Consider the following 25345-nt stretch of genomic DNA (forward strand, 5'->3'; position numbering starts at 1 on the left):
GTAACAATTCTGTGTCTGTCCCTAAGTAACAAATCTGTGGCCCTAAGTAACGTTTCTGTGGCCCTAAGTAACGGTTCTGTGGCCCTCAGTAACGATTCTGTGTCCCTCAATAACAATTCTGTGTCTGTCCCTAAGTAACAATTCTGTGGCCCTAAGTAACGTTTCTGTGGCCCTAAGTAATGTTTCTGTGGCCCTAAGTAACGATTCTGTGCCCCTCAGTAACAAATCTGTGTCCCTCAGTAACAATTCTGTGTCTGTCCCTAAGTAACAATTCTGTGGCTCTAAGTAACGATTTTGTGGCCCTCAGTAACAAATCTGTGTCCCTCAGTAACAATTCTGTGTCTGTCCCTAAGTAACAATTCTGTGGCCCTAAGTAACGTTTCTGTGGCCCTAAGTAACGGTTCTGTGGCCCTCAGTAACAATTCTGTGTCCCTCAATAACAATTCTGTGTCTGTCCCTAAGTAACAATTCTGTGGCCCTAAGTAACGTTTCTGTGGCCCTAAGTAACGATTCTGTGGCCCTCAGTAACAAATCTGTGTCCCTCAGTAACAATTCTGTGTCTGTCCCTAAGTAACGATTCTGTGGCCCTAAGTAACGATTCTGTGGCCCTCAGTAACAAATCTGTGTCCCTCAGTAACAATTCTGTGTCTGTCCCTAAGTAACAATTCTGTGGCCCTAAGTAACGTTTCTGTGGCCCTAAGTAACGATTCTGTGGCCCTCAGTAACAATTCTGTATCCCTCAGTAACAATTCTGTCTGTCCCTGAGTAACAATTCTGTGTCCCTAAGTAACGTTTCTGTGGCCCTAAGTAACGTTTCTGTGGCCCTAAGTAACGATTCTGTAGCCCTAAGTAACGTTTCTGTGGCCCTAAGTAACGTTTCTGTGGCCCTCAGTAACAATTCTGTGTCCCTCAATAACAATTCTGTGTCTGTCCCTAAGTAACAATTCTGTGGCCCTAAGTAACGTTTCTGTGGCCCTAAGTAACGATTCTGTGGCCCTAAGTAACGTTTCTGTGTCCCTCAGTAACAATTCTGTGTCTGTCCCTAAGTAACAATTCTGTGGCCCTAAGTAACGATTCTGTGGCCCTCAGTAACAAATCTGTGTCCCTCAGTAACAATTCTGTGTCTGTCCCTAAGTAACAATTCTGTGGCCCTAAGTAACGTTTCTGTGGCCCTAAGTAACGATTCTGTGGCCCTCAGTAACAATTCTGTATCCCTCAGTAACAATTCTGTCTGTCCCTGAGTAACAATTCTGTGTCCCTAAGTAACGTTTCTGTGGCCCTAAGTAACGTTTCTGTGGCCCTAAGTAACGATTCTGTGGCCCTAAGTAACGTTTCTGTGGCCCTCAGTAACAATTCTGTGTCCCTCAATAACAATTCTGTGTCTGTCCCTAAGTAACAATTCTGTGGCCCTAAGTAACGTTTCTGTGGCCCTAAGTAACGTTTCTGTGGCCCTAAGTAACGATTCTGTGGCCCTCAGTAACAAATCTGTGTCCCTCAGTAACAATTCTGTGTCTGTCCCTAAGTAACAATTCTGTGGCCCTAAGTAACGATTCTGTGGCCCTCAGTAACAAATCTGTGTCCCTCAGTAACAATTCTGTGTCTGTCCCTAAGTAACAATTCTGTGGCCCTAAGTAACGTTTCTGTGGCCCTAAGTAACGATTCTGTGGCCCTCAGTAACAATTCTGTATCCCTCAGTAACAATTCTGTCTGTCCCTGAGTAACAATTCTGTGTCCCTAAGTAACGTTTCTGTGGCCCTAACGATTCTGTGGCCCTAAGTAACGTTTCTGTGGCCCTATGTAACGTTTCTATGGCCCTAAGTAACAATTCTGTTGCCCTAACTAACGTTTCTGTGTCCCTAAGTAACGTTTCTCTGTCCCTAACTCTCTCCCTGCATACAGCCAGGTCTGCCTCTGTTGAATGAGTGGAGGCAAATGGAGAATTCTAAAATGGCCGCCATTTATAGCTCGACCATTACACTGTGCTGGCTGGCTGGCTGCTGATTGGCTAATGCGATCACATGTCATGAATGAATGCATTATGGGTCAGCGCGCCTTGTCTGCGCGCCTTCCCAGACATCCCCGCTCCGTCGCCGCACATGTCGCCGCCATTTTAGGAAAAATTTTGATTCGCGCATCCGAAGTCTGCTTATTTTCGGATTCGACGCGAATCAAAATTTTCCTAATATTCGAAACGAATTCCACTTCGCCTACTTCGATTCGCTCATCTCTAGTTGTGAGGACAAAAATGCCTTGCTAATGTCAGAGGTCAGAGGAGAATGGGCAAACTGGTTTGAGATGATAGAAAGGCAACATTAACTCAAATAACCACTTGTTACAACCAAGGTATGCAGAATACCATCTATTAGCGCTGCACTTTATTTATTTATATGTAAGCCGTGCACCAGGGTGGGCTCCCCAGGATACAGTGAAGTCAAGAACGAGGAAGGCAACCCCAACACCAGGTTTTGCCACAACAGAATTTTACTTAGATGTGGCAAATAAACACAACCACAAATGCTGGGAACATACAATAAATTTACATAAACCCAGCCCAAAGGCTGAGACCCTTGTGCTGCACAGCACGGCGCCTTCTGATGGATGACGGTAGAAAGTGAAGTAATTTAACTACTGGCGGGCACAACTAAGCTGCCACACCTTACCTGTTATTACCCTAAAAGAGCAGGAATCAGTGTATGGGTGTATGGTATGGGCTAGCCTGCAGTGCAGCACAACAGCTTACAATCTTACACAAATCTACAGTATTCCCCCTCCCATAACTTGTCCTGTAACACGTGACTAAGTCTTTCTTCTGAGCAAAACGCCAGTCTAGCTTGAGTTTGTGGGATTTTATCAGCTCTCCAATGTGAAATGTCACTTGAAGTTGTGGAGTCCTTCCAATGATCTGTAACAATACTTGTGGCCTGACACAAACAGAGACCCTAACTAACTAACTATAGGCCTGTCTCAGTCTCTGGAGGCGCCAACACTGAAATGAGGTGCGTGCACGATCTTACCGACCCGGGTCTGCCTTGCATCCGCTAGTGACTCAGAACAGAACAAATGTCTCTCCAACAAGCATGCGATCTCATCAGCCTTCCTGGCAGTGATCTTCCTTTCTTTGAACAGGAGCAGCGTCTTGAACACCATCAGCTTCACTAGCTGCAGTTCTCACACCTGGATGCCAACGGATTCTCTGCTCACATGGCTCTTTTCCTTCACCATCATCAAAACATGGCTGCAGTCTTTCTTCCTGTTCACTGAGCTCCCATGTGTAAAACCCCACCCCTTCCTGAATATACAAATATCTATGCAGTCTGAGGCTGTGTTAGAAAAACCAGTGACATCTTGTGGCTAAATCGCAGAATGTCAGTAAAACATTTCAAAACATTTAAATCTCAATGAGAGCTGTTTCCCCATCTCACATATACATGTTTACATTGGGATAATTGCCTACACCTTGAGTGCCAGCAGCTACCTTAATATTTATATCCATTTTCAATTAGAGCTCGCTTGCATATTCTTTTTATAGAATACCATCTCTGAATGCACAACACATCGAACCTTGAAGCAGATGGGCTACAGCAGCAGAATACAACACCGGGTGCCAGTCCTGTCAGCTAAGAACAGGAAACAGAGACTACAATTTGCACAGGTTCACCAAAATTGGACAATAGAAGATTGGAAAAATGTTGCCTGGTCTGATGAGTCTCGATTTCAGCTGCGATATTCAGATGGCAAGGTCAGAATTTGCAATAATCAACATGGAAGCATGGATCTATCCTGCCTTGTGTCAACGGTTCAGATGGGTGGTGGTGGTGTAATGATGTGAGAGATATTTTCTTGGCACACTTTGGACCCTTTAGTACCAAGTGAGCATCGTTTAAATACCACGGTCTACCTGAGTATTGTTGTTGACCATGTCCTTCCATTTATAACTACAGTGTACCTATTATCTGATGGCTACTTCCAGCAGGATAATGCGCCAGGTCACAAAGCTCAAATCATCTCCAACTGGTTTCATGAACATGACAATGAGTTCACTGTACTCCAATGACCGCCACAGTCACCAGATCTCAATTCAATAGAGCAACTTTGGAATGTGGATGTGCAGCTGACAAATCTGCAGCAACTACATGATGCTATCATGTCAATATTGACCAAACTCTCTAAAGGAATGTTTCCAACACCTTGTTGAATCAATGTCACTAAGAATTAAGGCAGTTCTGAAGGCAAAAGGGGGTTCAACCTGGTACTAGCAAGGTGTACCTAATAAAGTGGCTGGTGAGTGTACTGTGAGCTATACTGCACCAGAGCCCACCGATGTGTGCTGCATTATGAAAGAATAGTGAATGAGGCTCCAGGCTTTAGGTACAGGCAGAAGACGTAGGTGCACCATCCAGACTCGCTGCCAACAGCCTGTTAAACTCTAAGAGAGGCTGACAGCTGCTGCGGCTGGACAGGGCTGAAGAAAGCACCAAGGGCAGTATGCACTCAGGGAAAAATGCCCAGAAATCAAAAAGTCAGAATACTGGTTCCTGGTCCTTGGACACATACTATCGTAAACTTTAGTAGCACTTCCTACACCGTCCAGCTGCAGCAGCTGTCAGCCTCTCATAGAGTTTAGGCTGTCAGCAGTGGGGCCAAGTGAAGACCTGTGCCTTCCTCCCACACGTAAACGTCAGAGCCTCATGTACCGGGGCTAAGTGCCAGTGTGCGTGGGGCCTAAGGCGTGTTGTTAGTCCATTCTAAATGAATGGGCTGCCTAATACATAGCAGATGAAAGCGTGAAAACGTGTGTATATGGCTCACACTTGTTGTGAATAGGCCTTAAAAGTGAATGTATAGCCAAAGCTACATTTTGGTTTTGCAATGAGCAGGGAAGGGTTGAATAGCTTCTCAGCTTATTTTTTTGCTGTCTGTGTCCATTTGGCGAGATTCTGCTTCACTTTCTTTACTGCAGATGCAACAGGAAGTGGGAGAAAATCTCTACAAAGTGAGAGGAATTAGACAATATTCCTTGGAACAGGTGTCCTTATTGAAAAGGTAACCCTCAATTCGTTTTCTAGTGATTCATTTTCCCAGCACTTTCTGTATCAATATAAATGGTTTCCAGGTCAAAAAGGGTAAATCTACTTAGTGGGGACATGGACAGCAGTTAAACCACTTAGGTGTCCTTTTATGAAACAGAGATCAGCGGCGATCCTAAGGATCTTATCATTTGTGGTTTAAGAAACAGAGATGATCAGTGGAGCATTATGGTTAAAGGATTTCAGCCTGGTAAATTTCTGCATTGGTTCCCTGGGTCTTCATCTCTAGTTTACACACTCCATACACACACCCTAACCTCATGCTAGTTCAAGGTTGGTTACTCAAAAATATGAAGTCAAGCATATTCAAGCAACTAGCATTTTTATGGGGGCCAGGCCAGCTACCCTTCACATTACTATTTTGACAGCATCTGGTAGAGATTCTGCAAATGTCCACTAGGGGGTGCCTTAGTTATAGAAATAACTTATGTATATGTAGAATCCAAATGTGAAGGAAAGATCGTAACAAACTACAAATATATTGACCTCTTGGACCAAGCACATTTGCTGACACCCTGGAGAATCAACAGTGTATGGTTACGTTTCAATATGAGACTGTGGGTCATTTACTCTTCATGGTGGTTTTTAATAAAAATCCAGAGAGCTTAAAGTAAAAGGAATATTTTTATAGTGTAGTCCTAAGGAATGTTTTGCAAAATAGGATTAAGATTTCAGTCTTCTACTTTATTCTTTATGATTTATGTAACTAAGGGCTCATTTATGCTTCCACTTCAGCATACATTAAAGCGCCTACTGCTTCAACATGCTTTTTTGATGTGTTTTTGTTGATTTGTAATGCTTCGATGATGCTTCAGTGATACTTTGGTGATGCTTTTTTGAAGCTTTAATGAAGCTTGACAGATGCCCTGTGTGTTGGTTGATTTTCTATTTGTTTTAAAGGGGCCCTGCAAAACCCCAGCTCAGTAGTACCCCCACTTAGCAGATCCCCAGCTTCTTAATGCCCCTGTTTAGCATTGGTACCCTCATTCAGCAGATCCCCAGCTTATTACTACCCTCATTCAGCAGATACCCTGCTCAGTAGTACCCCCAGCTTTGTTAATGCCCCACTCAGTAGTAACCCCCAGCTCTATTTGTCGCAAACGTGCGCAACAGAGACGGACGCAGTCCACCATTTTGTTAAGAGTATCCATTTTTCTCCCCTCACTCCCTCCCCCTCCCTCTCTGGAGGAGACATTTGGCTAGTGTGTGTGTGCTGGTTGTAGGTCACTGGCAGGCCAAGGCAGCAGGGAACCCCAGAGCCATAAAACATCTCTGAGCTAGGTGCCTGGGCGAGGTGTACCATATAACACCTCGTATAAGATAAGGCAAGCTTTCCCAGGAGTTCAGAGAACATTCCAAGGAAACACGACCAGATAACCTTTTGTTAAAATCCATTTTTCCCTATGACTCATATCTTGGAATATGAGGGACTTACATAAAAACCGGACATATCGTCAGATGGACGATGAGCAGGCAAACAGTTTGAGGGGTCACTCGCCTTGTCTTGGACACACAGCAAAGCAGAAAAATAGATTTCACAAACCGTTCAGTGTAAATTTTCATAATTCATATCTAATCAATCCTCAGACTTGTCTGCATAATAATCTACCCACGGGTGGAATGTCATTTGTGCATAGGAAAAGTTATGAGCTCAAATATGAACTACACAAGATATTGGCTCTAGTTTAGGTCGACACCCAGACCTGCACGCCTACACGGGGTATTGGTCCGTGGCGTCAGAGACACCCCCTGCTGGGGAACTACAAATTGGGCTGTCAGGCCTAAGGAAGAAGTTGAAGACATCTCCCATTTTTAACATCAATACCACCATGGGAGACACGTGCTCTCTTGCTCTGAAACTTGGATCTGCTAACCCAGGACTTTGGCAAGTACCTTAACCCTTTCACCTCTCTCTGATATTTCTGTGCTGTGCTATGGTTCTTTGTAAATTTATATATATATCTTAGTTACATCTTTTTTCTGTAAATATTTTTATTGCACCCGTTTGACCTTTTAGTAATAAATCTTTCTTTCTGAAAGTGTTGAACTGTTTCTATAGCTCTGTATTGCAATTTATGAATCCCTGCCTCTAAAGAGAACGCTACTGTTTAACCCTCTGTATAACAGGCCTGTGTTATGACCGTGTTATGCAGTCGATTATTTCAATCATTATAGTGTTATAGCTGATAACGCCGAGTTTCCTCTTTCTCTGTACAAAAAGGAGGTGGTGGCAGTGTGAAGGGTTAATTGCGTAATTAACCTGACCCAGTAACAATCGCCCAGGCTGCCGGTACATCGATTGTAGTCCGTTAGCTGGAAAATCGTTGTGCAGGGTGCAGCTGGGTGTGGCATTGTTACACACGTCACATTGCGGTTTTAGATTGGCTAGTCCTTCGGTCACGAGTTTGGTGAGAAGGTCTGGGGTCTGACGCCACGATCGTGACATATTGGTGGCAGCGATCATGGGATCGTGACACTATTGATCACCGCTCAAGAGTAACCTCCAGCTCTGTTGATCTCCCATTCCTTAGTAACCCTGCAACTGTGCTGATCCCCCACTCAGAAATACCCCCAACTCTGCTGATCCCCCACTCAGTAGTACCCACACCTCTGCTGATCTCCAATCAGTAGTAACCCTCAGCTCTGCTGATCCCCCAATTAGTAGTAACCCCTAGCTTGCTGATCCTCTGGTTTACTGATCCTCCCCTCTCTCTGGTCTCTGCTCACCTCCCCTATATTGCTCCCATGCCTACACCAAGGGACATTGCTAGTTTCTCCTGCTCTGGTTCGCCAGCTCTGTTGAACCTTCGCAGCTAAGTAATCTCTCTCCAGTTCTCACTCACCTTCGGCTATAGCATTGCCATCTTGCACACCATGTGTGCTGTCTGCTATTTGCTCTGCTTCGTCTGGACCCTGCTCACCTTCCAGATGCCCCACGCTGCTCACCAGATATGATGTCTATACCAGATACTCCTAGAATATATAGACAAGAACTGGAAGTGACTGCTGATGATGTCTTACCAGTTTGCTTGTTGGTTTCCCAGTGAATCCTGAGATATCTCATACTTGCAATACCTCCAAAACAAAGTGAAGCTAAAGCTGAATAAAAGCCTCTCAAAAGTTGCAGGTGCTGTAAGCAAGCGTAATCATAGACTTCTATGGAGGCTTTGAAGACACTTTGAAGCACCATGAAAGCAACATGGGGTATACTTTTTGAAGAGAAGCACAAGCAAGCACAAAGTGTGAACAGGACTGTAAGCTTACCATTTTATTTAGTGACGGGTGCTTTGATTGGCATTCAGAGTGCTTTGAAAAAGCGTGTCCAATGCCATATTTTGAAGCAGGGGTAAACGAGCCCTAAGAATCCATGCACATGCTAGATACACATTACAGATCAATTTTGAAACTTCTGTACATGTTCTATTCAATTTGTGTTCCTATAAATGGTAATACAGAGAGGCCTAAACTAGTAAAATAAAAAGACATACACTGTAGCTGATATATAAAACACAACAAAAATATACAGAAATAATCAATTTATTATGTTAAAATGTAAGCTATGGAATAGCAAAAACATTAAAACATATGTAAAAACATACATTAACAGAGCTAGATGTCTGACAGCTATCTATGATGGGAAGCAATTGTGTTCACCCATGAGCAAGGCTTTATTATGGGCAGCTGATGCCCTAAACGGGGCCCTACAAGGGTTTCAGGCAGGTTCCCCTGCATTGGTTAACTGACAAGACATTAAAGTGGAAGTATAGGGTAAATATAAAGCTAGGTGTAGATTACTAATTTTTTTTTCCGACCAGCCAGTGGGCTGAAGGAAAATAAATGGATTCCGCTATCCACACAAGCGAGATAGATAGAGGAATCCTCCCCGCTAGGACATTGTATTCTGCCAGTGGGGTTCTTTGCTGTCAGGACACATAGATGATGCTATGTCCTTTGTGTGGCTGGCTCATGGTTTAGTAGAAATCTTCCTCTTCTGACCCCTTACCCAACACATGTTACCATAATCTTTTGGTGCAGTGGGGGTTAATAGAGCTGAGGGAGATGTGCTTGTCAAGAGTGCCAACTATTTCCACCCACCTGCACCATTTATAACATATACTGTATGTCCTCCATTCATAGATCATTTCTCAGAGTGAGCCTGCCCCAAGTACTGGCTGAGCTTCCTCTCATTAACATACAATGCAGGAAGGTAGCTTCTAAATCTTTATCTCTTTGTTAGGACAGACAGTCCTCAAATCTAGTTTACAACTGATAATGAGAGCTGCCAGCACATTACAGACAGGGTTAATTATGGCAAACACAGCTCCAAAGCCCCCTCAAAAACAAAGAGAAGGAAAAAAACAAAGAGAAACCAAACTAGGATTTTTCAAAGCTGTTGTTATAAGAAAGGAACATCTGAAATGGTAAACAGCAATTTTTAAAGAAGAACTCCAGGCAAGTTTTGTTTCTCCTATGCAGTGGGCTGTGCCTGCACTGCATGGGTTAACTGCTTGTTTATGTCTAGGGGATTTCAGAGCAGAGATATACTTACCTATTCTGCTGATCCTGCGAGCGCAAGACCAGTTCCTGTCTCTCCTGCCCCCTGTACGCTAACGGTCTTGTAAATGGACTTTTTCTGATCTCATACCTCCCATAGACCTGCTCTGGACATGAGGATCGAAGGATCGGGTAAGCATAGCCTTTTGGTGCACCCTTAGAAAAAACAAGCAGTTAACCCATGCAGTGTGGGCACAGCCCCACTGCATGGGAGAAAAATCTATTTCATGGAGCTATGCTTTAACTATTTTTTAAGGTATGCTATGTGAATGAGAACATGTAACAAATGTAAAGTAGGTTTTATCACAATTAGGCTGCAAAAGTGGAAATACACTTTAAGGTATTTGATGTCAACTCAGTAAATTGCAACAAATAAAGTAAGTAATAGTAAATAATAAAAAAGTAAGAAAAGTAATAAGTAACACTGTAGAAGGTTGGTTGAGGAAGTATCAAATTACCTTTGGGGATCAGGAAGACCACAGCGTAATTAGTACTGGACTATGACTTATGAAGTAGGCCATGTGGCCAACAATGACATACAGTACGGGTATTGAATTAAAAGTTATGGCGTTCCGTCCAGTAAAATTTCCTTCCAACATAGGTTCAAACTCCATTTTTTTCAGCCCTCTCCTACTGTATATCACAATCCCTATACTTCAGTGTCCTCAGTCCCCCCCTACACGTCACAGTCCCCCACGTCACATCAGTTTCACCTTCACAGTAGTATTCTCGGGTCCCCTTCACATCACTCCCACCCACCCCTTTACAGTAGTGTACTGAACCCCCTTCACATCACACCCCCCATTATTTTCAGCAGTTCTCAGCCCCCCTTCAAATTATCACCCCCGCCCCACACTACTGTCGTCTGCTCCCTTCACATCTCTCCCCCACACTACTGTCCTTTTCCCCTTCACATAACCCCAATAAGAACTATGCCCCCTTCACATCCCTCCACCTACATCTATCCCAAAAGCACTTCCCCACCCCTCACATTGCAAATCCCCCCCAACAGTGGTGTTCTCTGCCCTTTTCACATCACTCCCCCCCCACACACACACAGCACTGCCCCCTTCACACCCCCCTCCAGTAGTATACTCTGCCCTCCTCACAACAACCCCACCCCCCACTTCACATCCCTACCCCACAGTACTGTCCTCTGCCCCTTCATATCCCCCCACCACAACACTGCCCCCCTTTACATCTCCTCCTCCACAGCACTGCCCCCCCTCGCATCACAAATCCCCCCCAACATTAGTGTTCTCTGCCCTGCTCACATCAACCCCCCCAACAGCACTCCCCCCCCTTACATCACCCCTTCACAGCACTGCCCCCTTTACATCACCCCCCACCCTTTACATCACACCCAGCCAGAGTAGTGTCCCCGGCCCCCCTTCACTCTCCTACCTTAGAGCGGAGAGTGAGAGGCGGAGCATTTTTGGGTCAGGTGTTGCAAGCACAGCACATCATTGAACACAGTTGCTTCTTTCCCCCCATCCTCCACCGCTGTTATAACAGCAGAGCGGACAGCAGGAGACAGAGCATTTCTGGAGCGAGTGTGGAATAACAGCACAGTATTGAACAGATAGTGGGATTCAATTCTGTGCTGTGCTTCCTGCGTCTGATCCAGAAATGTTATGACAGCTCTTTCTCCCGCGATCTGATCAATACTGTGCTGTATCTAAATGGCGTAACTGGGTATGGATGAAACAGTGGCTAGGTCCGCATCCGGACCGCGGTCCGCCATTTAGTGATAACTGACATACAGGATATTTCCAGGTGATACCATTGTGTGCCACTGAACAGTGATAAAACATGGAAATTAGTGTCAGCTTGTAGTGAACAATTAGGAAACTTTGATGCAGGATGAGAAGTTATGGAGCTGAGGAAGTGTCAAAAATTAGACAGCTGAAGTTACTTTTTAACCATAATAAAACAACTGGGCCTGTGATAGGAGGATGATGAAAACTGACCCTTATAGCACTCTGTGACTCTAAATCATTGTTACATGTGAATGGGGATGAGATTCGAGCTCAGGTCAATATACAGTTCAACCCAAATTTTACATTCCTAAAACTAGAAGACAAACTAAAAGAACAGATTTGGGCAGCTTGCCTGCTCGTTGTATCACTACTGCAATTAAATGATAGCTTCCTGCTCCTTGGCTGCTAGGAAGCTGGTGGCCACATATGTACTAGAAGCCCAACAGAATGTGTGGGTTGGCTACCTGCATTCTAGCAACTGATGAAGTCATTAGTCCTAGAGGATGCAGGCAGGTTCACAGCATCTGTAATTGTTATGATGATGCTGCTGCCTGCATTATAGCAACCAATGACACTATGGAAAAAAAAAAAAGATGAGACACCCCCCCTTCAAAAAAAAATCTATACCAGACCCTTATCCTAGGCAGGGGTCTGGTAGGGATTTTAAGGAGGGACTCAATGCAAGAAAAAACATAATGTGAGGTTCTATCTAAAAATCCATACTAGTCCTTAGAAAAGGGTTTGGTATGAATTTTAAGGGGGACCCCACAAAAAATGGCATCAAGGCATACAGCCTGGCTGGCCAGGAAAGAGAGAGACATCATACATGCCCTGCACCCACCCCTAAACCATAGCAGGCCACTTGCCCTCAATATAGGGAGTGGGAACAATGGTGGGGACAAGGGCCTCTTCCTTACATCCCTGGTCCCATGTATGTGGAAGCTCATTTAAAATAAGTTACCCCTGGTTACTTATTTACAAAAATGACTGTAAATAACCGTTTAAAAAATCCTTTACACATGGGGTTGAAACATCTCAGGGTGAAGAGACCACAATAGCTGGAAGAGTTAATGTCATCTTTGACTAGTCACTGGAGATGGCAGGGAGCCAAGTGCATGCTGGAGAAGGTGATCAGATGCAGGAAAGAATGAGTCAGTCCATGCATGTAGTCCAAAATGGCGCACACAGGTGCAGTACAAGTTGCCAGTAAGGAGGCTGTGCAAACAAGGAGATGCGTGGGTAGTTTGAGTGGGTTGCAGTGGCAAACACAAAAAGTGTTGCAGCACCGTCTCCTGCAACTGGAAAATGTGTTGTAGTCGGCGCTCCTGACATTTAACCACTTAGAGGACTCAGACCAGCAATCCAGGACTTTGGGGGAGCTGTGTGTACTTATTTTGGTGGGAGCGGCGGTGAAAGGCAGGAGAGGAGGTAAGCAGTGTATACAGACTCCCTCACTTGCCACCTCTAAATGTCATTGGAGGTTTTTAAATGCTATATTTTTTTTCTTCACTATAGCTCCAAGAAGGAGCTATCATTCGCCCTGCTGCTAATATTAACAAAGGGGCAGGGTCACCTAGTGACATTACCCACTTATTATTTTAGTGGCGAGGAAAATGACAGCTCCTTCTCAGAGCTAGAAATTGAAGAAGAAAAAAAGCCAGCAACTGCATTTAAAAACCAGCAATGACATCTCAACTTGCGTTAAGCATGCGTCTGTTGTGATCTTCGGCCATGCCATATATTGGAGGGACCCATGGTGAAAACAGCATCTTTGGTTAAATATTCTTGTTATATTTTCTTTATCTTTTTCTGTAACTGTCATTACTTGTAATAAATGTTAAATTTATAAGTATTTGTGTGATCTCTCTTTGCACATACCGAATACAACCCCAAAACATAAAACAGCCTAACACAGAGCTCCTTCCAGCAGCACCTCCTCAAGCCTCGCTCTGAGGCAAGAGAGCAAGCACATGGCCCGCCCCAAATATATATCTCTCCCAGAATGCATCAGTGGCCATAGAACCCCCTATTGGGCTGTCTGGAAGAAATATGAATATTCATAACTCAGTGATAAATGCACAACCCAACTGAAATTAGGGGAAAGCCATATAAAGCAACTATACAATCAGTCTGAACCAACTACAGTCAAGCCAATAAATAGATTTGCACAGTAGCATAGGGTGGCAGTTTTCAGGAGGGTGCAACACACAGAGTGGCAGGGTCCCTTATCCTTGTCCTGGGAGATCTTCAGAGCAGCCAGTAGGGCTGGTAGTATCTGCAGACTATGGAGCTGGGAGCAGTTCTACAGGGGAGACGATTTATCTCTGCATGTAGTTTGCAACAAGCTAAGCTAACTTTCAGAGGGGCTGCAAGTGCCTCACTCATAAGGGAAAAGAAAAGAACAGTCCAGGATCTGTTTCTGTAAATAGGAAGGAAGTTGTCCCTTTGCACTAATTCAGCCAAGTTGGGCATCCCATAATCCCTTTTACCCTATCCAAGTTATATCCCCTACTGGCAGCACTTGTGACACTGGGACAGGTGATAAGTGGCTGGCTGCACTGTTTATTTACACTACACAGGGGACTAGCGATTAGAGGGACACTGTGGGCTTGTTGGTACTCCTCTGTGTGTGTGTGTGTTTAAAACTGCAACAGGCTCTGTAACACTCACACATCCTAGTAATGGTTCTCTCTTCTCTCATAGGTAATCTCTGTAGGAGGAGAGAGAACTGATCTTTACTTTCACTTTCTTTATTTACACATGTGATCACTGTGATTGGATACAACAACCATATGGTTCAGGACCAATTTCTTTGGTTCTGTACCTGATCATATGATTTGCTGTGTCCAGGGGACACACACAGATCACCAGGCTCACAGGTGAGCTTCAGGAGCCGTGCACAAGCCACTGTTGGCAAAGGACATGCAGGTAAGTCCACCCACACTGGCACTGCTCCTGTACATACGGTATATATATACTTACTTTTGTGCACCCGTGCTGCCCTGTAGCAGTATATCTGCTATAGGGTGGTCGGGAAGCGGTTAAGTTATTTTATGTGAGTTGGGACACGTAACCAATATAAAGTAGGTGTTATCTCATTTTGACTGCAAAGGTGGAAATACACTTTAATACACATGATATTCTAGGCTACTGTGTGTGTATATATATATATATATATATATATATATATATATACACATACTGTATTTAAAATTAAGTTGATTCTGTTAGTATATTTTTGTGTCTGTTCACTTACATGGGGCATCAGTGTTTCCATGGTGGTAATACTTTAGAACTTATTAATTTGTAGTTGGTGACTATATTGAAATATAAAACTACAACAGTTTTTTTGGTATGTTTTTTTAAACTCTTGTAGGCAGTGGCATGTACTCTGCGGGTGCAATGTATACAGGAAGCACAGGTCCCAAGGAGTAAGAGAAGAGGTAGCTGAGGTTGGAAGCACAAGAAAAGGACATCACAGAGAGCCAGTACAGACACCATAAAAATATTCAATCTTTCTTCACACATACACCGTATGAGACCTCACTTCTCAAAAAGGGCCTGAATTTTGCCCCTACCAACCCTCCCAATTCCTTCACACTCTTTAGGGATTTGAACAGATCCATTTGAAAACATACCCTAAAATGCTAGTATTTTATTAAGAGTCTTTTTTCCAACACAGAGGATCAGCCTTCTCCTTCTGATCCAACACCCTATAGTGTGTGGGATTCGGAGGACTTAACAGCTTTGGGGGTTCTGGAGGATCTCCTTGTGGACCAGCAGGTCGCCAGTGAATCTTTTGGTGCCTCTATCCCTAGTGCTTCCATCTCACACACTGGATTCAAATTACCCTCTACCTTTAATCCTACCCATACTAAAGGCCCATTTATAGATACATTTTATCAGGTGATGTATGCTGATTTATTGAAATTGTGTTCCACCAGTAATTCTAGTCTTCACAAACATCATAACCTCAATAGATTGGAAAGGTTAGCTTTGGACAAACTAGCTGCTAACGATGACATAGTCATCAAACAAGCAGAGAAGGGAGGAAGTATCATCATTCAAAATACATCTGATTATGTAGGGGAAGCAGTCAGACTTATTTCTGATTCACACACTTATAAGAAACTTTCTGGTGACCTTTTGTCGACATATAAGGTCAAGCTTAAAACCTTGATTGATAGTGCCTACCATAATAAGATCATTGATCTAGGGGAGTTCCATTTTCTATATAGAGAATTTTACAAGCACCCACATTTCTATCATCTACTCCTATGACCTCCCTCCCCTTCCATCCTACGCTCCCTCACCCACATCTTCAATCTCTCCCTCTCCTCCGGCACTTTCCCCTCCCCTCTGAAACATGCACACATCACCCCCATACTTAAAAAGGCCTCCCTGGACCCCAATGACCCGAACAACCTCAGACCCATCTCCCTGCTCCCATTTACATCTAAACTCCTCGAGCGCCTAGTCTACACCTGCCTATGCTCTCACCTCAACGACAACAACCTCCTCGATCCCCTACAGTCCGGCTTCTGTCCCCTATACTCCACCGAAACTGCCTTACTCAAACTCTCCAACGACCTGCTAACCACCAAAGCTAATGGCCACTATTCAGTGCTCCTACTCCTTGACCTCTCTGTGGCCTTCGACACAGTCGACCACCCCCTTCTCCTCAAAAAACTACACTCCCTCGGCCCCAGAGATTCTGCTCTCTCTTGGCTCTCATCCTACCTGTCACAACGCTCTTTCAGCGTTACCTATAATGCTACCACCTCCCTCTCACTCCCCCTCTCTGTTGGGGTCCCTCAAGGCTCTGTCCTCAGGCCCCTTCTCTTCTCCATCTACACCTCCTCCCTTGGCCAACTCATACACTCTCACGGCTTCAACTACCACCTCTATGCCGACGACACACAAATCTATCTCTCAACCCCCCACCTCACCCCTCGGTCTCCGCCCGAATCACACACCTGCTGAGCGACATATCAGACTGGATGTCGCTCCACTTCCTTAAACTGAACCTCTCCAAAATCGAGTGTCTTGTCTTCCCCCCAGCCCGGACACCACCCCCCATTGACTTCTCCATCACATCCAACAACGCTACCATCAAACCCGCCCCGCAGGCCAGAGTATTTGGTGTCATTCTGGACTCCAACCTATCCTTCCAGCCCCAAGTCCAATCTTTAACAAACTCGTGCAGACTCCACCTCCGCAACATCGCCAAAATCCGCACGTTCCTAACCCCAGAAACCACTAAACAGCTCATCCACTCCCTCATCATATCATGACTCGACTACTGCAACTCCCTCCTCACTGGCCTGCCTCGCCGCTGGCTATCCCCGCTTCAGTCGATCCTGAATACGGCTGCCAGACTCATTCACCTTTCCAACCTCTCCGTCTCCGTCACCCCCCTCTGCCAATCCCTCCACTGGCTTCCGATTGCGCAACGGATCAAATTCAAAATCCTAACGTTGACGTACAAACCTGTCCACCATACTGCCCCGAACTACATCACTGACCTAATATCCAAGTACCGCCCAGCACGCACACTCCGCTCCTCACAAGACCTCCGTCTCTCTAGTTCCCTGGTCTCCTCCTCCCATGCCCGCCTCCAGGACTTCTCCAGGGTGTCACCCATCCTCTGGAACTCCCTGCCCCAACCCATCAGATTATCACCTACTCTCCTCTCCTTTAGGCACACCCTGAAAACCCATCTCTTCAGGGAAGCCTACCCCACCCCCTGCTAACTTGCCGACCTCCTCCACTCTTCCTACCACTCCATCCCCCACAGCTATCTCCTCCTGTGCCACCATCCCCTCCCTCCTAGATTGTAAGCTCAAAAGAGCAGGGCCCTCAATCCCCTCATGTTTTGCATTGTATTGGTATTGTTCTGTCACATGTTCTGTCCCCCTCTGTAATGTACAGCGCTGAGCGAACTATTGGCGCTTTATAAATACTGTATAATAATAATAATCTACGTAAGGTGTAAAAAGATCTCACCTGTCCTCCTGGTAGACCTATCATGACAGACATGGAGAGCCTGACCAGTGGATTTTTTTATTATAACCCATTGTCCAAGCCCTCCCGTCATTTATTGGACACTTTGTCCCATTATACATGAAAGGAATCTTACCTGTGGTTATCCCTGTGTGAGATGGGGAAACAGCTCTCATTGTTTGAATACTGCTTGTGTGGAGTAAATTAAGTGTTTTGACTGACATTCTGCAGTTTAGCCACAAGATGTCACTGTTTTTCTAACACAGCCTCAGACTGCATAGATATTTCTATATTCATGAAGAGGTGGAGTTTTCACACAGAGTTGAGAGAAAACAGGAAGAAGAGAGAGGAGCCATGTTCTGGAGAATGGTGAATGGGGGGGGCCGTGTGAGCAGAGAATCTGATGACATCCAGGTGTGAGAACATCCCTCCGTAACCAGAGCTGCAGCTAAGTGAAGCTGATGAGATTACTGCCAGGAAGCTGATGAGATTGCTGCCAGGAATGCTGATGAGATTGCTGCCAGGAATACTGATGAGAGCCGAGGAACTAAGCAACATATACGGCGAGACTGCATGCTTGTTGGAGAGACATTTGTTCTGTTCAGAGTCACCAGCGGATGCAAAGCAGACCCGAGTCGGTAAGATCGTGTACGCACCTCATTTCAGTGTTGGCGCCTTGAGACTGAGTCCAGGCCTATAGTTAGTTAGTTAGGGGCTATGTTTGTGTCAGGCCACAAGTGTTGTTACTGATCATTGGAAGGACTCCACAACTTAAAGTGACATTTCACATTGGAGAGCTGATAAAATGCTACAAACTCAAGCCAGACTGGCGTTTTGCTCAGAAGGAATACTCAGGCACGTGCTACAGGACCAGTTATGGGAGAGGGAATACCGTAGATTTGTGTAAAATTGTAAGCTGTTGTGCGGCACCGCAGGCTAGCCCATACCATACACCCATACACTGATTCCTTCTCTTTTAGGGTAATAACGGGTAAGGTGTGGCAGCTTAGTTGTGCCCGCCAGTATGTAAATTACTACTCTTTTTTACCTTTATCATCAGAAGGCGCATTGCTGTGCAGCACAAGGGTCTCAGCCTTTGGGCTGGGTGTATGTAAATTTATTGTATGTTCCCCGCATTTGTGGTTTTGTTTATTTGCCACATCTAAGTAAAATTCTGTTGTGGCAAAAGCTGGTGTTGGGGTTGCTTTCCTCGTTTGTGACTTCACTGTATCCTGGGGAGCCCACCCCGGTACACGGCTTACACCTGGACATGTGTTCTCTCTTCACCTCCATCCCCCATGAGGTTGGCCTTGCTGCAGTGTGACATTTTCTAGCTAGAGAGTCCAATCTTCATCACAGACAGGCTCAGTGCATCTTGAAGGCCATCAGATTTTGCCTGGAACATAACTATTTTAAGTTCCGGGGGGGTTACTATCTCCAGGTGCATGGTACTGCCATGGCCGTGTCCTTATGCCAACCATGGGCTGGTTGGACGAGACATGCATCTGGAGGGGTAACCCCTATACTAAGCATGTTGTCTACTATCTACAGCAGATATATAGATGACGTCATAGTCATCTGGGGTGGTCCCCCATCCGCCATTGCTTCCTTTATTCAGTATTGTAACCATAATCAATTGGGCCTCTCGTTTACCCATGCTAGTAATCCTGAGTCCTTGGTCTTTTTGGGACCTAGAGTTGTCACACACGGAGGGGTGCATTACATCCAAAATGCAATTTAAACCATCTGCAGGCAACTCTTATTTACACTTCAACAGCTGCCACCATCCTAAATGGATTGGTAATATTCCCAAGGAACAGTCCTGCAGGTTGTGCAAGAACTGTACCCAGGACCATGACTACATGGAACAAGGGAAGGTCCTGATGGACAGGTTCTTGGATATGGGATATGACCCTGGTCTGGTGACCAAGGCATATCAGGATTGCCGCTCCCTGCTCCCCGAGACCAGCAATACACCTGTCATGGGCAATGGAGAGGTAAAGTTCATCACTCATTTCATCATAAACACAGACATAAAATGGTCGTGAGAACCACAATCGGGTTCAGGGTAGGATTTCTGCTGCTGTTCCTAATTTTTTAAGAAATGAATTGCACGTGCACGCCGGAAAATGATCACACTGACAACAATGCAGTATAACCAGGTCCTCATCTCTGTTTATTGCAGGGCGGTGCTTAACCTTTTATACATAGAAAACAATAGAGTATACGTCATTATTATGTAAATATGATCATAGTCTAAAAAGCACATTTTGGTTGGCTGAAATATAGAAAGAAGGCAAAAACTTGAAGCTTGTCGCCATTATCTCTTCACTCCCTCACATATTCAAGGCCGTAACTGCAAGATCCTCACAGCTCGACGGGAGGGGTTGAGAACATCGCTGAACAAACAAGTTAAACAGGACTGCAAAGCCCAGCAGACAAAATATATACGCACAACACATATATTTAGAAATATAAAAAAGTATAAAAATATAAAAGTAAATATGTATAAAATGTATATATATTCAGAAGGAAACCGAATAGACATTTTACCAAATCCATCACAGACATATGGAGAGGATTCTAAAACGACACTGGGGTATCCTGCTCCAGGACCCTAAACAGGAGAGTGCGCAATGTCAAAAATATAGTTGCTCCCAGCAGAATTGATCCATCCATATCCTGCCCAGCTCATCCTTTGGCCAGTTTTTGCCACCTTACTGATATGTACCAGTGTAGAAAGTTAAGGTGCAAAATGTGTAAGTTTGTCACACAACGGCAAAAACATTTCACTGACTCTGGTGGGAAGAGGTACACTATTAGAGGCTTTTTCACTTGTTCCACTGAATATGTGGTCTACTGCTTATACTGCTCTTGTGGACTCCTCTACGTGGGCCGCATGATTCCCACCATGAGGGAATGTTTTTGGGAGCACAGGAGATTCATAGAGGATGGCAGTGAAGACCACAGTGTTCCGCGCCATGTCCTTACCCAGCATGACATGTCCACGGATGGCCTGAGGGTCTGGGTCTTAGAATCCATTCCCCCATGTGACTCTCTGGCAGACAAAGGCTTTGTAGGAGGGAAACCTTTTGGATATTTACCCTCAGCACCTTGTCACCAAAAGGGTTGAATGAGGAGTTAGAGATTAACATCATTGTTTAGCCCCAGAGTATTCCTTAGGTCTCTTGGGGTCTAGTTTGCAAATTTGCATACACATGCACACAATCTAATTTGTTTTGCTTCCCTTGCACATCCAGCATGCACATACACATGTGCTCACACTGTGTACTTTAATAAAATGTTAGGTTTTCATTTTTAATTTTCACATTTAATACAACTATTTTTTAATAAAATTCTTATTTATCCTATATACCTACATATGTATATAAGAGGAGAGGAGCATCATGAGACAGGGGGCAAACTACAGGATCCAGCCTGCTCTGCTCAGGGAGGAGAGAACCAGGAGCCCGGCAAAAAAAGGAGTGAGGAGGTGTGCTACAGGACGTGGAGGGGGGAGAAGACTGTGATGGGGCTCACCAGAGAGGGAGAAAAACACGCTGCACAGTACCACCAGAGAGATAGAACGAACCGCTGCTGGGGTACAGACATGCTCCATTACAGACTGGAATTTCCCGGGCAACCCAGTGTGAGAGACCGTCCAGCCAGAGAGAGCATTGCTGCAGTTTCACTGGGTCTGGTGAGAGGGACTGTCGGTCGTTATCCACTACCGCTCCTAGGGACAGAGCCATTAAGACCTAGTCAGCTGCTCCGTAGCTTTAATATTGCCTGCAGACCTCACCGATTGCCTTAACACATGCCAATGAGCTCTAACGTTTTAGTCAGTGAAGAGTCAGGACTAAGAACTGCTCCTAACCATAGCTGCCCCAAAGCATTAGGCTGTTTGATAGTTAAAGAGGTGCCATACCCCTGCCCATTCATTTGAGTAGAATTATAATCACTCTTGCTGCACTGCAGAGTTCGTATACAGTGTTTATTCCTGAATTTCTATTTAAAATATTAATTCTGGCTAATGATATAGAACCCTATTTTTTTTTTTTTATTTGGGTTCAATTTTTATGCTGTTTAGCAGACTGTGTCCTAACTTGCCTGTTGTGTGTTTTATTCTGTTCAAGCTGCAATTTATGCTAATCCATATCAATAGATTAATTGTGTTTACCACTAAACGAGTGTGCGTTTATTTATTGGCAATACCCCACAGACAGGCAAAAGATATTTTACACTTGTGTGGTTACTTGTGTTAGCAGTGATTTTTTTCAACCAGGTGTGCCAGAGGGACTCAGGTTGTCCTTGGAGGCAAAGAACAAGGAACCCAAAATTACCAAGCGGCTCCTTCGGGGGTGGCGCTACTTAAATGTATTTTAAATGCCAGAAGTGTAAGTATCTGTATTTGACCTGGCATCAACATCTTGCAGTCTGGCAAGAGAAAGAAAGGACGAAGCAGTGTGGTGGAATTTACTTAAACCTGCTCAGATACAGATGTAGGCACCTTTCCCCGCAACTCCCTGGGTTCCAAGATATGTCCAGGGAAGGTAAGTTCCCCAGCTTCTTTCCCTTAGCAACTCAGAGATGCCACCCCTGCTGAGGCAGAGGTAACCAAGCAAATCTTCTGTAGCTAGGTGGGAACCCCTCCACTATTAGAACTGGCCTGCAGGCAGCTTGGCAGTAGCCAAATAGCATGCAGCTTCTCCAGAAGACTCAGATATTGTGGGAAGCCCCTCCAAGATTGCTATCAGGGTACTCCAGGTCCAGTGAGGTGGTCTCTCTGTGTCCTCAGACCTTGGATCCTTCCAGCTGTTCACCTGTGTTGCCGGAGTTACCCTGGACTTCACTATGAGGGACTCTGTTTTGCATAATTGCTTTTAACTTTGAACCTGTTTAGTAAATTGCAAGTTACATGTACTCCCTGCCTGATCATTCAGCCAAATAATGATTTCGTTACACTAGCACAAGGAATTAATCAGTTGATATGCTGGCAAGAAGCACTTTAATCAAAAGAGAAAGCAGAGTGACAAAGAGGTGAGCTCATAATTTTTACTTTTATTCACAGACTGGGGGGGGGTATACAGGATGAACTGGGCTCAGAAGAAGTGAGTTGTATGATACTAGACATCAAACTGAGCACTGAGGACATTCACCAGAAAAGAAAAAAAAATGTTGCTGGGGAAATCTCTGGAATGAAAATTAATAACATGTGAAAAGCTGATTTTTTCATCTAATGAATGTTTCATTTTTATATTACATATCTTTTGTAAGATTTACTGTAATGTTTTAACCTATGATCCTTCTGCCATTAAACAGAAATTGCATTGCCGTAGCTCAAATCATCATCATCATCATCCTAAATACTAGGGCATCCCATAACTATTCTATGGGTATTTTAACAGTCCAGTTGTGTTTTAAGTGCTACATTAACTATAGATGTTTTAACATTTATGTTTTACATTTTAAAGGTGAAGAACTTATTTGTGATTGTCACACATAAGAAAGCATTTTCTAAAGAGGATCTGTCAAAATAAAGTAAATAATGAAGGAAGGTTAAGTTATGACATTTTTAGTTCTGTGTTCCTTCTCCCCACTGTTCTGGTTGTGTCAACCAGTTCCATTTTCCTCTTGATAGTCTCCTCTTGCTGCCCTCTTCAATATAATGCACAATGTGGTACCACTGGGCCCCGCAGGTCCGGCATTACATGTAATGGCACACAAATTCCAAGGGCAGAAGAGCAAAGGACTGGAGAGCCAACTCCTGCTGAACTGTGGAGTAAGGTAAATTAGATTGTCCCCTTGACAAAACAGATATAACATCCTTCAGGAACTGGGGAAAAGGGGGCACACTTTTTAAGATTTATTATCTGCATTGAGTTTGATTATAATTACTTTTATTATTATTCTACAGATCATCAGTGAATTATTTTTCTTCTAAAAAATTTAACAAGCTTAAATTGTATCCCTATTTAGATGTTCTGTGGTATTTAGCTGATATCTTTGATAGGTAAGGTCCATATTTATTTGTTATGAATGGTTTGCTAGGGATTGGCTTACTGGTAACTGGTTACTAACACTTAAAGACGGACTACTTATCAATTTTTCACCCAAGACTCACCCAACATTCACCCAAGATGTCAATAATTGTAAATGCAGCTCTAATCAGATGATGAAATAAATAAATACCTAAATATATCACCATATATAAAATATAATAAACGTGAAAACATACGCTGTGGAGCGCTAAATCTACTAGTGAGAGTAGCGTCTTGATATGACGCATAAAGTGCAAAAGTGACATAAATATAAATAGATTCAAAGTCCAATAAACATTATAGAGTGAATTTTGTGACTTCTGTGGATGGAAAATGAGTGCATATTGCACTAACCAGAAAGCACAATAAATCGGGGATTTTAGTAAATTACACCATTCCTGGTCATCAGGATCCTAAAGGTAACTCAGGGGATCATCTGGCACACGTCAGCACATCAGGTGATCAGCATATTGCTATTCTCCAGGTTCCAGGATAAATCCCATCCAGTATTTGGGGACTAGTCATAGGTATTGGATGAACACAGGAATCCACCTTATGGGGCTCGTAAACAAACGCGCCAGAGAAAAGATCTCTAATAGTGCAGTATTTTATTCAAAATTTGGCATAAAGTGTACATGTAAAGCAATACACTCACATCTGCCAAGTGTAACAGTGACAAAGATGGCCATCGGCCTTCCTCGTGGCCTGTGAGGCGTAACGTATCCTGGAACCTGGAGAGTAGCAGCCTGCTGATCACTTGATGTGCTGACGTGTGCCAGATGATCCTATGAGTTACCTTTAGGATCTAGATTTAGTACTCCACAGCGCATGTTTTCACGTTTATTATATTTTATATATGTTGATATATTTAGGTATTTATTTATTTACTCATCATCTGACTAGTGCTGCATTCACGATAATTGACTTATTAGAAGGATTTGAGGTTTGACCTTTATGCTAGCAGCTTACTTTTTTACCTAGCATTCGTTTAACCCATCATTTTATTCACCCAAGATGTACATATTTTCCACATAAGATTTAATTGCAAAAATGTGTGAAACTAGGATGGATGTTTTTTGGATTTTGGGTGAAAACCTTTATAAGTATACCCCATATACATATGCTTTATCAAACATCAGGGATCAATGTCCCTTTCTTAACACTTTTTCTGGAGAGTTAGAGTGAGATTCAATTTCAAAAGAAAGATTTTTTTTTTGATGACAGGCTAAGAGGAAAGAAGAAAATTTTAATACAGTGCTGTGTATCTATTATAAACCTTCAAATGTTTATTTGTACTTTGCACCCTTCCTCCCTTGATGAAAGCAATGATATCAAAAAGAATGTTACACAAGCTGACTAGCCAAGTGATTTGTTTTGCAGCGTTTATTTTTTAGCCGATATTTAACTTAGGTTCATCATTGTATTCTTAGCATCCATGAAAACTCAGTATGATTAGAAATATTTAGTCATCCAATATCCTGGTATAACCTGTTTAGTTAGCAAGGCTGTCTTCATATGCAAGTTATTGATCCCTAACATGCATGAAACAACAGATTTCCATATGTAGGATCACTCCAACCAGGAGAGAAAAAGGCATCCATTCCCTGTTTCTTCTGGTTACACAGCAGCTGGAAAGGCAAGGTGGGAGAAAGGCAAGGCTTAAGTCCGCCATACATGGATTGAAATTTGTCTGTTTCAGCAGAGACAGGCTGAATTTCAGTCCATGTATGGGCGGGCTGGGTGTACACAAATCAATTTAACGATCGACCTGTGTATAACCAGCCTGTTAGAAAATCCTCTCTTGATCAGCACTATAGTTGGTGGTGCTGATTAGTGTATTCTGATCGCGGGGAAGTCTCTCCATTGTCAGAATACAATAGCTCAGCCGGGAGGATTCCCT

The 25345-nt window shown here is 43.9% G+C and overlaps 1 long non-coding RNA gene across 1 annotated transcript in view; it reads left to right on the forward strand.

The window, feature by feature from the left end:
- LOC149462845 (uncharacterized) overlaps positions 1-25345 on the forward strand; it is an 87930-nt gene that overhangs the window by 36329 nt on the left and 26256 nt on the right. The gene's annotated exons all lie outside the window — the stretch shown is intronic.

This window comes from Staurois parvus, unplaced genomic scaffold (genome assembly GCF_062004578.1).
Source record: "Staurois parvus isolate SC_StPar_1 unplaced genomic scaffold, SC_StPar_1.0 ptg000165l, whole genome shotgun sequence".
NCBI lineage: Eukaryota > Metazoa > Chordata > Amphibia > Anura > Ranidae > Staurois > Staurois parvus.